Source organism: Acomys minous (genome assembly GCF_964271855.1).
Source record: "Acomys minous genome assembly, chromosome: 16".
Classification (NCBI taxonomy): Eukaryota; Metazoa; Chordata; class Mammalia; order Rodentia; family Muridae; genus Acomys; species Acomys minous.
In genome coordinates, this window is record NC_140498.1 from 217,078 (window position 1) to 229,573 (window position 12,496).

A 12,496-nucleotide genomic window follows, 5' to 3' on the forward strand; every position below is an offset into this window, starting at 1 on the left:
TGGTCCTGCTTCAGGGCAGTTCTCACATTTGCCTCCATGCACTGTGAAGTGGGCATCCGAAGTCCCGAAGCATCCGAGCTACCTGCATGGTTTTTTTTTAAGGCTTCATTGTGACATTTCCAGTGTGCAGAACTGTTGAATCACGTCACAGATATCTCTATCCCATTGTTCACATTCTTCGGATTTGCATTCTGTTTCTCAATATACAGTTGCTTTACCTGTTTTTACTTAGCTGTTTAGAAGTAAGATACAGACATCATGAAATCCACCTCTGGATGTCGGCAAAGACAGCGCATTCCCAGGTGTGGGGATACAGCTCAGCAACCCAGGGCTTGCCTTGCAGGTGCAGGGCCCTGGCTTTAATCCCATTAACGGGCAAAACACCCATACACATAAAATAGAAAAAAAAAAAAAAAAGTAAAGACCAGGGCTGGAGAGATGGAGAGATGGCTCAGCAGTTAAGGGCACTGGCTGCTCTTCCAGAGGCCCTAGGTTCAATTCCCAGCACCCACATGGCAGTTCACAACTGTCTGTAACTCCAGTTCCAGGGAATCTGACATCCCCACACTAAGCTCATAAAATAAAATTAAATAAATTGTTTAAAAAAATTAAAGAGGGGATGTTTGGGGTTAGATAGATGGCCCTGGACGTACCAGATCCCAGCACTCATGTCAGGTGGCTTGCAAGCAAGGGATTCTACACTCCCTCTGGCCTCCAGAGGCCACCGTACATGAATGCACATTCCTACACACATGTACACATAACTAAAAATAAGATTGTTTACATTAAAAAGGAACCTTAGTTTAAAAGAAAAAAGAACAGATGCTCAGATTCTTAAATATGAGGAGACACTGCTGCCATAAGAGTGTGTGTGTGTGTGTGTGTGTGTGTGTGTGTGTGTGTGTGTGTGTTCACCACATGCATGTAGTGTCCGTGGAGGGCAGAAGATGCTGTTATACCCACTGGGACTGGAGTTACAGATGCTTGTGAGCCACCACATGGATGCTGGGCATGGAGGCTGGGTCACCTGAAAGAGAAGCCAGTGCTCTTAAGCACTGAGCCAACTCTTCTGCCCCACACTTTGTCCTTTAATGTGCTAACTTCCCCGTTAGCCCTACTCTGACATGCACCTATGGCTTGTTAGACTGTCCAGGATCCAAGCAGAGGGCACACAATGCATTGGTTGCAGTAACTCCTTAGATCTGGGTTAGACGCCCCCCACTTTTATGTAACCCTGGCTGTCTTTGAACTCAGAGTACTGGGATTAAAGGTCTGCGCCACTATGCTGGGGCTCATTGAACTCTTTTGTACAACTCCAGCCTGGTGCCCTGTAGACTGTCCCACGCTGTCTTTGTCTGTTTCCTCCAGATCAGATGGATTTGTGTGATTGTGTTGGACACCAATACTATCCAGGCCCTAGGAATTTCTGTGACAGCAATTGAGGTACAGACAGAGTGGATTTGCCTGCTGTTGCCTGTTTACTTGACTGTGCTTTGCTGTACCCTTCCTACTGTTGTTAGAATTCTGACTGTGCCAGTCTTGAGACCCTGTTCCTTTTTCTCCAATAACCTTTCACCTAGTAGCTTTAGCTTTGATCATTTGTCTGAATCTATAGTTATACTGGGGGTTGAAAATTATGACTTAAAATTCTGTACTTTTTCTAGTGGGTTTATTTTTATTATTATGAGGGTGTTTGTGTTATGGCATGCATGTGGAGGTCACAGGTCAGCTTTGTAGAGTTGGTTCTCTCCTGTTTCACATAGTTTCTGAGGCTCACTCGGGTCATCAGGCTTACACAGAGAGAGCCTTTCTTTTCAGGAGAGCCATTTTGCTGGCCCCATGGATTTATTTTTCATTCACTGTGTTGTAGTATCCTATTGTAAATTATTTTTTATGCTTAAACATGTTTAAAGTTTGTCCAGCAAGAGAAGACAGCTCTTGTACTTTTGCCATGTGCTCTTGACTCTGTGAGCTCTTCTGAGATGTTTCAGGATGGCTTTTTCTTTGTCCTCTCCCTGGACCCAGAGATTTCATCCATAAGTCCTAGTGTCTTGTACTGGGAATTAAGACCCAAGACCCAAGACTGGGCTTCATGTTCTTGGGAGAATAGAGCTGAGGCATTTTGTATGGAGAGGCTTCAAGCATATGGACCAACAGGAACAACACCTGATACCATGGGCTTCGTCTATTTTGTTGCTCTTTTTCTATTTCTATGTTGACATTCCCCCAACTGCCAATATATTTATGAATTTTTGTTATAATATACAACAATGGTATTAGAAATTTTATTTATTAGCATTAGGATATGGAACCTGGGCTTTGCACTTGCTAGGTAAATACTCTACCACTTAGCCACAAGGACCTTTAAAATGTTTTTATTTTTTGCATTTGTGTGTGTGTGTGCACGCATGTGTGAACATGTGCGTGTGCCTGCACTAGCCACAGTGCACATATAGAGGGTCAGAGTACAACTTGCAAGAGTTGGCGCTCTCCTTCCCCTGTTAGGTTCTAGGGATCAAATTCAGGCCATCAGGCTCGGTGGTAAGCACCCTTACCCTCTGAGCCATTTCATTGGCCTGAAATTGTCTTAAAATTTGAGATAGGGTCTTGATAAATGACCCAGGCTGGCTTTCAACTTGTTTGGTAGCCCAGGCAAGACTTGAACTCATGGTCTTCCTGCTTGAGTCTCCCAAGCCTCTGGGATTATAGGCTGCACACTTGGTTTAGTGTCAGAACTTTTAGGTAGATATGCTAACAACACACCTACTGTGAGAAGGTTGGGGTTTCTTTGCAGCCCCCCTATTCCCTTAGACTATTTCCCTACTTCCCTAATGGTGCACAGGACAGTGGTTCTTTCTCTTGGAAGTCATGAGTTTGGTATGCAGCTGGGTTCATTTGTGTCTATTCTACTGATGGATCACTTCTATCCTTTATTTAGTGTATGTGTACAGTCTAAGTGCCACCGCGTTCACATTCCTCCGTCTGTTTCCACCCTCTACTCTTTCACTGGTTTATCCCTTCTGGATCTTTCTCCTCTTCCCCCGCCCATCTCCTCTCTCCCCCCACCTCCCGTTTCTTCTACCTTTCTCTCTTTCACCCTTCCTTCCTTTGGCCTTTCTTCCTTTTTTCCTCCTTCCTTCCTTTCTTTCTTTGTTTCTCTCTCTTTCTCTGTTTGTTTCTTTCTTTCCCTTATTAAAAACCAGCATAGCAATATAGTTGGCCACAGCTGTGAATCCTACATCCATGTATTTAAACAAACATGAGTGGAAAATGTTTTATAAAATGTCATCTGTATCAAGCATATTTAAGCCTTTTACTTTGTTGTTAACTGAACAATATAATATAGCTATCTATATAGCATTTACACTATATTAGGTATATAAGGAGTCCAGAGATAATTTAAAGTATATGGGGTTGATTGTAGGTCATAGGTAAATACTACCTCATTTTATGTAAGGACTTTGTGGATCTGCAGATTTTGAGGATCTGAAGAGAACAGATTCAACTCCTGACAGCGACCAAGCTATGATTGGTCTTTCTGTTTTGTTTGTTTGTTTATTTATTTTTTGAGACAGGAATTCTCTGTGTAGCCATGGACTTGCTTTGTAGACCAGGCTGACCTCAAACTCACGCAATCCACCTGCCTCTGCCTCCCAAGTGGTGGGATTACAGAGGTGAGCCATCCCACTCTCTGTTCTATTTTTAATTATTTTTTAAATTGTATGTGTAAATACGTATGTGCATGTGAGTATATGCTCATTGGAGCAATTGCCCTAGCCGACCAGGCCAGGTCACTGGATCCCATGAAGCCTGAGTTACAGGCAGTTGTGAGCTTCCGGATGTGGGTGCTGTAACTAAACCTCGGTCCCCTTGGAGGAGCAGTGCATGCTCTTAAACATGGAGCCGTCTCTCCAGCCCTGACAACTGAATCCTTACAGTTGTATCTGCCAGCTTTCTGTTGCCTGAGATAAATCAGCTTATAAAGTGAAAGAGAATGTTTTGGCTCACAGTTTTGGAGGTTTGACCACGGTTAACGCCCACAGCCAGTGAGCTCCACTGCCTTTGGACCTTTGGGGAGACAGCATGTCACAAGCAAAAGCATAGAGCCAGCTTCCCTCCAGGGTGGCCGCTTCCAGGCTGCTAATGGGTGATTCAGCGTAGCCATTTGTATTTCTCCTATGTGTGTTTTCACGTATATGGGATATTTACGGTTTTTGTATTGTTTTTAAAAACTGTATGATTTGCTTTTGTCCGTTGTTTTGACTTTCAAACGCTCTTTTATATTTGGAGAGTTCTATACTTCTTGAGCTCAGCTCCCTCCTTCTGTGCTGCCTGCCTGTCCTAGTTAGCTTCAGCTGTCAACTTGACACAAACCAGGGGTTACCTGGGAAGAGGGACTCTCAGCCAACAGGAAGAATCACTGCCCTGTGGGCATGTCTCTGCGGGCATTTTTCTCTGATTGCTGGTTGATGTGAGTGGTACCATTCCCAGGCAGGAAGGTCTGGGCTATAGAAGAAGCATGGAAGCGAGCTAGCAAGCAGTATTCCTCCCAGGTCTCTGCTCCAGGACTGCCTCCATGCTCCCATCTTGAGTTCTTGGCTTGCCTTTCCTAGAGCTAGAAAGTAAACTGCGAGCCCAACAAGCCCTTTCCTCCCTCAACTTGCTTTGGTCAGTGTTTTATCACAGCAACACAAGGCAAGCTAAGACACTGGCTGTCACCTGATGTTGCTCACACCACCACTCAGATGGACCAAACAATTGTTTCCTCCTCCTTGTCCCTTGTCCTTTGTTTGATCTTGAACCCTAGTCTCTATTGAGGTTAGAGTGGGTTATTTATTATTATTATTATTATTATTATTATTATTATTATTATTATTATTATTTATTTGGTGATGGTGGTCATGCCACAGCATGTGCATGGAGAAGGTTAGAGGACAGTTTGTGGAGTTGGTTGTATCCTTCCACCATGTGGGTCCCTGGGGTTGAATTTAGGCTGCTGGCTTGACGACAAGTGCCTTTACCTGGTCTTCCATTTCAGTAGCATCAAGACTAATCTTAACATGCTAATCTGTGGCCAGGTGTGGTGGCGCACGCCTTTAATCCCAGCACTCAGGAGGCAGAGGATGGTGGATCGCTGTGAGTTCAAGGCCAGCCTGGTCTACAAATTGAGTTCAGGACACCCAAGGCTACACAGAGAGACCCTGTCTCAAAAAACAAACAAAACAAAAAACAAAAAACAAAACAACAACAACAACAACAAAAAAACCAAAAGCAAAACCAAAAAACCAACAAAACAAAACAAAACAAAACAAACCCATGCTAATCTGTGTATCATCTCCATTGGGTGAGCAATTCCTTAGCAGGCTGTTGAGGGGCCTCTCCATAAGCCAGGTGTCTCCAATCCCCAACTCCCACTCACCCCCCTTTTCAATCCTCCCGCTTTGAGTTCAGAGCTCAGTCCTTGGGAAGGTCTTTGTTGATCCCTCTCTCATTGTTTCCAGGTGTCATGGGCTCAGCTAGTCCATGGCCTTGTTTTATCCCAAGACTGGAAGCTTGCTGAGGGCAAGATGTGGCCTAGTTCTCTGTAAAGACTAGTAAGAGATTCTAAGAATTTTTTTCCAAAATTAAAAAAATTACTTAAAAAAAGTTATACTTAGGCCAGGCATGGTGGTGCAGCACTTTAATCCTAACACTAGGGAGGCAGAGGCAGGAGGAGCTCTGTGAGGTTTTGCTCAGCACGCTCTACATAGCAAGCTCCAGGACAGGCAGGACGACACAGAGAAATCCTTTCTTAAAACAAAACAAATAAAAACACAAGGGTCTTGGGCAATGTCATTTTAAAAAAAGACTCTTATTTACTTATTTGTTTGCAACTGTGTGTGCCCATGTGTATGAACCACAGTGGAGGCCAGAGGACAACTGGAGAAGGGAGTTTTCTCCTTCCTCCATGAGGATTCTAGAAATAAAGTCACCTGGCCCAGCAGTAGCTTTTGCCCACTGAACCATCTTGCTGGCCTCTTAAGCACTTTTTTGGGAGAGGGGGTGGTTGAGACAGGGTTTCTCTGTGTAGCCTTGGCTGTCCTGGACTCCTTTTGTAGACCAAGCTCATTTTGAACTTACAGAGATCCACCTGCCTCTGCTTCCCTGAGTGCTGGGATTACAGGCATGCGCCACCGAGCCTGGCTTGAAGCACTTTTCACTCACTCACTCACTCACTCACTCACTCACTCACTCAGTGTGTGTGTGTGTGTGTGTGTGTGTGTGTGTGTGTGTGTGTGTGTACTCACATGTGCGAGTGAGCTCATCTGGAGGTCAGAGGACAACTTGTGGGAGTTGTTTTCTCCTCCCACCATGCGGGTCCTGGGGATCTAATTTAGGTCGTCTGGTTTGGAGGCAATTGCCTATGCGTGCTCAGCTCTCTAATTCTTGGGTAATGGATAACCAGTGCTTTGCCCACAGCAGATTGCTGGGTGCCAGGCAACAGCAGGAGGAAAGGCAGATGAATGGGGTGTTTTGACCACCTCAGAACCTAGCTGGAGTTTCTGAAAGTCGAATGCTCACCTTCAGAATTGATCAGGTGCCACCTAGTTTTGTTTCAGTGTGACTGTCTTATTCAGTAGTGCTTCCTTCCCAATCCCCAGAGAGTTTTGAGTCCACAGGAGGAGGCTCCTGGGATTGATGGTCCCGGTGGCAAATGTCCTCGAGTGGAGTTGAGGGTGAGTAGCAGTCATGTGAGTAGCTCTCAGAGCCCCTGCTGGCTACGTGGTTCAGGTTTCAGCTCTGAAGTGCAGCATCACTGCCGTGGACAGGAGGTACAATTAATGTCACCACAGACACTGCCAGCCCTGTTCCCATCCGTCATTAGTATGAGGTTGTAATGGGCAATGAGAAGCAAGTTCAGCTTGGAACAGAAGAGCGGTGAGAGACTGTTTAGAAAGCCGCTGCAGTCTGCCAGAAAACAGGCTCCTGCCTCTTAGGGAACCACAGAATAAACTCTCCTCTTTCCCTCCCTCCTTTCCTTCCACTTCTGTCCTTCTTTCCTTCCTTTTTTTTTTTTTTTTTTTTTTTTTGGTTTTTCGAGACAGGGTTTCTCTTGTAGTCCTGGCTGGCTGTCCTGGGCTCGCTTGTAGATCAGGCTGGCTCGAACTCACAGAGATCTGCCTACCTCTGCCTCCCAAGTGCTAGGGTTAAAGGCATGCACTACCATGCCTGGCCTTTTTTTTTTTTTAAATGACTTTATTTTTATCTTATGTTTATGAGTGTTTGCCTGAATGTATGCCCAAGCACACATGCCTATAGTGTCTGAGGAGGACAGGAAATAGCATCAGACCCCAGAGATAAGTTACAGATGATTGTGAGCTGCCATGTGGATGCTGGGAATTGAACCAAGGTCCTGTTGGAATAGCAGCCAGTGCTCTCAACCTCTGAGCCATTGCTTCCCCTCAAAACCCCCAGTATTTTCTCTTATATTTCTGATTGGGAGCCTAGCCTTTAACAGCTGAGTCATCTCTCCAGCCCCAGTATTTTCTCATGAACATATCATTTTCTAGCCCAGTTAGCAAGAGGGTCCCATGCTGAGTCACGTGATAGACTCAGAGCACACAATCTGGAACTACTTCTGCCATGGGGATGGTGCCTCAGTCTGTAGAGTCCACAGTGCGTCTCACGTCTGCCCACTGGGACCTTGAACACAGTTTGTTCAGAGAGAGGGTCTGCTTAGTGGATCCCAGGGCCTACACTGTAGTGTGGTTGTCCCCTTCACCTTTAAGACCGCCACACCCTATATCAATAGTTAGACACCATCTGCCAGGCCACAGAAGTCACTTTAAATGGGCTTTGTCAGAACTGGAACAGGATTTGGGGCACAACTAACCACAAATCAGAGTGAATTGCCTCTGTGGTGTGGCTCCTGGTCTGTAAAGGGTTAATGGCACTGAGCTAATCTTTCCTCAGCAGCCAGGTTTCCCTCAGCCCTCCCAGGCTATCCCCAAGAGCAGCTGGTTCTCCAGGCCTCAGAGCTGTGTCACACTGAGGGCAAGAGAAAAACTCTAGGCTCTGCTCAGATCCCACCCCTGTGCAGCCCTCCCTCCCCTCCCCAAAGTCCCCCTTAGCCAAGGCGTTTCATTCCACTGGACATCTGTTGGGTTCTGTCTGTTACTTTATCCAGCAGGCTTATGCTACTTGGAGAGGGTGACTAAGGGGAACTGGAGTATTTTCAGCCAGGGGCCATCATCGTTGCTGGATCAAGTGTCTTTTTGGTGCCCTGGATTTCAGGACAGGTGTGTTTTTATTCAGGAAAAACAGAGCACTGAAATTAGAAGGCTAGATTTCCCTTCCAAAACATTACACACGCCTCCAGCCCTCCCAGCCTATGCCACTTAGTAATGGCAGCCACCATTTTGCTTGTAGAGGAGCCATAAAACCCTAAACCCGGAGGCCCAGCTTCTGATCTCTTCCTCAGCTTCTAATGGGGCTGTAAATCCCTGGAGCCATGCTTCCCTCCGCTCTGTGTCCAGCCTCAGCCTTGCCTTAACAGCCTCTAGGACTGGCTAGTGGGTGTTAATGGGGTGCTCAGGGCTTGGGAGGGGCAGGGCGTCATCTTCACTGGGAGACCACACAGTTACTGGGTCCCCGAACCCTCTTTTCAGGCCAGAGATGCAAAAGAGAAAGTATAGAATTGGAAAGTATCCAGGCTGGGCTGTCTCCAGAAATTACACCTGTCCTATGGGTGGGGCACTTTCCCCCTTATGCTTTTATCTTTTATTTTAGTGCTGATAATCAAGCCCAAGGCCTCACACATGCTAGGCAAGTGCCTCACCATTGTGAAGCATTCCTAAAATTCTCATCCATCAATAGCATCAATGCATAGACATAAAATTTACATCCTTTCAAGAACTAATTATTTGGGGGCTGGAGAGATGTCTCACTGGTTAAGAGCACCAACTTCTTTTCCAGAGGCCCAGGGTTCAGTCCCCAGCACCCAAACAGTGGTTCACAACCACCTGTAACCCCTTCTGACCACGTTGGGCACCAGGCATACACAGTTACAGGCAGATAAAGCACCCATACCCATAAAATAAAATTAACAGTCCTTTTTATCAAAGTCATAATGCACAAAGATGAAGCCAGATAGTAACAGAAGACAATGGCCAATACCAATTTATTCTTTTCCCCTCACCTTCTCCCATCTTGGTCCTAGAAGGGGCCAGCCTCACCTTTTCTGTGTTTCCAGTTGTAGTTAATCCCATGTCCAACTGATGTTATTTTATTCATGTTTCTCAGTTTTTCCTTTGTAGACGCCCATTGGTTTCCTGCTGTGGGGCATGAGAGCTTGGCTCTCCTACACCGTGACCCCATCACTTCCTTCCGCTCAGCTCCCCACAGTTTGCTCCTATCAGGACACTGGTTCAGTTGATAGTGTTTGCTTTATTGTGAGTTTGCAGAATGTCCTACAAATGAACTCTTATCTTTCCCCCCAAATCTGCTGCTGCTGATTTAAAAACACATTCACACATTCTGTGCCTGTTGTCCATCCGGAGCGGGTATGTAGTCCTCTCCTTTCAGCATAGCCACTGGATTCTGAGGGACAGGATCTCACTGAAGTGACACTATTCTGGTGGGTACCAGATCAAAAGGGGCTGGTTCAGAGCCCTGACCCACTGGGAAGAAGCCTGGTTCTCTGGAAGCCATCAGACTGGAGAGATGTGATGAGTAGAAATCGTATGAAGATCCAGGGATGTTCCGGGGGCCCCACTGGATCACCCTGGGCTCTCAGACTCTGGTGGAAGCACCAGATATAGGACTGAGAAAGGCTCTGAGAGGAACCAGCCCCACTTCCCCTGACAGCTGCCCAGCTGAACTGTCTCATCTGCCATGACCACCACTGATTCCGTTTTATGTTAATCATTTACTTTGGTTCTGCCCTTAAAATCAATGGGCAGTCTGTTGTTCTCCTGCCTCCCTCTAATGCCACCTAGTCCGTGCCGCCGTCATGCAGCTGAGAAGCATCATCACGTTTCCTCAACTGCATCAGCATCCTGCTGCATCCCAGTCCCTCTTAGAGCTTATTCTAAATGCATCAGGAAAAGTCACGGTGCTAACAAGTGAGTCAGACATATCGGCCTTCAGCACACAACCGCAGCAGCTCCCATCTCAGAGGAAGCGTCTCACAATGCAGGTCTGCAGGCCCCCACATCTGGCCCCTCAGAACTCTGAGTTTACCGCTCATCTCCCCTCCCCCTTGACAGTCCTTGACTGCATTATGCTTGTTTCATTACCCAATGTATGAGTCAATCTCAGCCTGTTTCCCAAATCATTTATGGCTTTAAAAACTTACCTAGAAGTCTATTGTCAGTTGCTCATTCTACCCCCAGGTTATTTAAACATTTCCGGATACTGCTTTCTACACCCTAAACAGATTTTGGTTTTTGTTTTGGACTGCTTGGACACGTTCCTTCTGGTGTTTACTATGCTCTTGCCCCTCAGGTTGCTTTTCTACCTGCTGTCATCCTAAGAGTTCTCAGATCTCTGATGTGATGGTCCAGCAATCCTCAATCCATGTGAGCTTTCTTAGTTTACTTTCTTATTTTCTTGGCGCACATTCTGCAGTAGCTTTGTTTTTTTTTACTAGATGCTTTTTATTAATATGTGTAGATGCCCATTTCTATGTGCACCATGCACATGTAGTGCCTGTGAAAGCCAGAAGAGGGCATCAGATCTCCCAGGAAATGGAGTTACCAGCAGTTGTGAGGTGCTGGAAGACAGAACCCAGGTCTTCTGCTAAGCAGCAGTTTCCGTCACCTCACCAGCTTCCTGGAAACGCCTTATTCCAGCTTCATATCACATTAGAAAACAGCCGTGCTTGTCACTCTGCCTCAGGCGCTCACTTCACATTACACTGATCATTTGGTTAGAATGTTCTAAGTTGGAAATCATTTTCACACTGGAGTTTCTTGAAAGGATAATTTTCTGTACCTAACCTTCTGTACAGCTACTGAAAAACCCAGTACTACTTGCTCCCAGTTGTTTGTTTCTTCTGGTGCTTTAATGTCTTTTCTCCGATTTTGGAGCTTGCATATGAAGTTTGTGCTGATGTTTCTTGGCCTCTATTGAGTGTGCCAGGCACATAGTGGGGCATTTCAATCTGTAGTTGTCTGGGTATTAACAGGAGCCCAGATCTTAGCACAGCTGGTGCAGGACTGTAGGCACTATTAGACACCAGCACACAGACCCCAACACCTACTAAAATGGGAGCAAAGACCTAATCCATTGAAGACCTAGTCCATAGTGCCAGGATCCAGGAAAGTCCCTAAATATTTACCTTGTGGCTTCTTTAGTTCTGCTTCTCAATGGCTGTTCTTGCTAATTGAAGTGTGTCAATCAAGATGTAGGCTTTGAGCATAAAATACAAAAGTCAGTGAGGGTCGGGGATGCATGATTTGGGCAAGTTCACTGCCAGCAATCCAGACTTCCTATTCAGCTTTAAGACTGTCTATGTGGAGCCAGGCACAGCAGAACAGTCAGGAGGCAGAGGCAGGTGGATCTGTGTGAGTTCGAGGCCAGCCTGGTCTACAAAGAAGTTCAGGACAGCCAAGGCTACACAGAAAAACCCTGTCTTGGGGGGGGGGAGGGAGAGGTTGTGTGTTCTCTGATGGAATACAAGCATAGTTTTTATTATAATTTCCTTCATTCATTTTTCTCTTCTCTCTTTATCAAAGTATTTTTAGTTGGAAATTGGACTTTCTGGTCAGATCTTTATTCTTATCTTTCTTCAGTTGTAATAATTGAACAATCATAGCCTGAAAGGCTGAAATCTGGCATTAGAGCCCTCATGGCATTCAGAGTGATTTTGACATGGCAGCATTTCATATTCAGTATTCAGGTTAGAGATGTTTAGTCAACAAATCAATGCAAATATTCCAAAATGTTAAAGCTCCTCCCCCAAACATTCTCAGTCTCTAGGCATTTTTTTCCTGAGACAGGGTCTCTCTGTGTAGCCTTGGCTGTCCTAGACTTGCTTTGTAGAGCAGGTTAGCCTCAAGCTCACAGCAATCCGCTTGCCTCTGCCTCCCAAGTGCTGGGATTAAAGGCATGTGTCACCATGCCTGGCTAGTCTAAGCATTTTGAACAAGGTATACTCAATATGAATGTTAACATTTCCACTACAAGATGTAGACAATGTGTTTGTCAGATTTCTGTTATTGTGACAAAATACCGAAGATAGTCAACTTATAATGAGGATAGGTTTATTTTGGTTTACAGTATCAGTGGTTTCAGTCTGTCGTAAGGCTCTGTTACTCTGGGCCTGGAGTAATACAGTGTGTGATGACAGTGGTGCATGATGGAGGTGATGGAGGTGTGATACAGTGTGTGATGACAGTGGTGCATGATGGAGGTGATGGAGGTGTGATACAGTGTGTGATGACAGTGGTGCATGATGGAGGTGATGGAGGTGTGATACAGTGTGTGATGACAGTGGTGCATGGAGATGTGAAAC